Below are 2,168 nucleotides of genomic sequence, written 5' to 3' on the forward strand. Positions count from 1 at the left end.
AGGAAGCTGATCATAGTTCTCCTAAAATTCCTCAGCTCTCGTCTCAAGATCCATGTGATCATCAGAGATTTTTTGTGAGGTATTATTCTTTTATTTTTTTTTAAGTTGTCGGAGATTTGTTTTTTTTTGCGAGGTATTTTATTTTTTAGGCATTGTTTAGATGCGAAAAAATTTTAGATTTTGCTACTGTAGCATTTTCGTTTGTTTGTGGTAAATATTATCCAATTATAGATTAACTAGGTCAAAAGATTTGTCTCGTGATTTACAATCAAACTGTGTGATTAGTTTTTATTTTCGTCTATATTTAATGCTTCATGTATGTGCCGCAAGATTCGATATGATAGGAAATTTTTTAAACTTTTTGGATTTTTTTTCGGGGTGAACTAAACAAGGCCTTAGGTTCCTCTGCTTTTTTGAGAGGTATTTTATGTTTAGCAGTCGGAGATTTGTTTATTTGATTTATTTTCCATAAAGGTCATCAAATTTGTGATATGGTGCCAAAAACTCATACTCCCTCCATTCCAAATTGTAAGTAATTCCAAGAATTTTGGAGAGTTAAAATATTTTCACGTTTGACCAAAATTATAGAGAGAAATACTAAGATTTGTAACGTAAAGTGAGTATACTATGAAAATATAATTAAGAAAGAATCTAATGATACTTAGTTAGTACCATAATAATTATTATTTTATAATATAAATTTGGTCAAACTTAGAAAAGTTTGACTTTCTAAGATTCTTGGAATGACTTATAATTTGGAATGGAGGGAGTATAAGATAAATTTAGAGTGAAAAAAAACCGTGCAATGAGTTATTATGGTCTGAGATTCCAGTAACACACCGAGAGGAAGTGTAGGATAAAAAATAGCAAAAGGTAAAGAAATGTGCCCTCAAACCAATCAATGTTGGTTAATAAAGGCCTGGTTTAGTTCGCGAAATTTTTTAGATTTCACTACTGTAGCACTTTCGTTTGTTTATGGCAAATATTGTCCAATTATAGACTAACTAGGGTCAAAAGATTCGTCTCGCGATTTATAGGCAAACTGTGTAATTAGTTTTTGTTTTCGTCTATATTTAATGCTTAATGTATTTGCCGCAAAATTCGATGTGATAAGAAATCTTGAAAAATTTTGGGAACTAAACAAAGCCACAACACGAGAAATGTCCGGCCTCTCTGAATCTTGCCAGTAAACCAACACGAGAAATGTCCGGCCTCTCTGAATCTTGCCAGTAAACCAGGTAATTTTTATGTATGACACGTTTGGCCGTAGTGGGAAGCTGCATGACGTACTGGGAAATGGCAACAGTCCATAGTACGGGCACACAATGACAACAGATTCAAGCAATAGCAAATTTCACTCATCACTTGACAACTCACTTTAGAATTAAAGTAGTCTACAATGCGGCGGCGCACAAAAATTGCTGAGCACTCGAGGCCTCATAGGAATCACTGTCTCAGTGGGTAGCACGTAGCAGCATCAGCAGTGGTTACACATTAGCCACGGTAATTAATCTCATGCTCTACATTGAAGTGTTTCTTCGTGGCCCTCACTTGGAGGACAATTGATTCTGTAACACTCTAGTGTTATGGTTGCATCTTTTCACATACATAACATAAGCATCATCATCTTCATAAGCATACCATGATCATCATTTACCTTGGGTCATATCATTTTATGCATAAGTATGATTTAACTTGTTTAATTATGCCTTCTATGCCTATGTTTGTTTGTACCATGCTCTTGTTTGTGTTCTATGCCTGGGTAAATAGTTCATCTATGCTTAACTCAACATTTAGAACAATGCTCATGTTGGTCACATCTCCAAATTAAGTACCTAAGTCATACTTTCACTCATATAGGCCCTATAAACCTCTTTTGCTTAGGCTTTTAAAAAGTGGTTCATAAAATATTTGCATGTCAAAACTTCTTGAAGCAAAGTTGTAGCAAATGTTATAAGGAACAAAAGTTGTTTCATGGTCATTTCATGAAAATATGCAGAGCATGCTCAAAAGTCGCCCGCAAGGCAGAATTGGGGTTGTTTCCAACACTTAGAAATTTTTCTAAGTTTGGAATCCAACCAGTTTGCTCGAGGGTGGTTTGGATGGCTTCTAGTTTGAAATATAGACTGGACCAAGTTATGATCTTGTAAGCAAAGCTTGAGTCCTCA

The sequence above is a fragment of the Sorghum bicolor genome, chromosome 7 (genome assembly GCF_000003195.3).
Source record: "Sorghum bicolor cultivar BTx623 chromosome 7, Sorghum_bicolor_NCBIv3, whole genome shotgun sequence".
Taxonomy (NCBI): Eukaryota; Viridiplantae; Streptophyta; class Magnoliopsida; order Poales; family Poaceae; genus Sorghum; species Sorghum bicolor.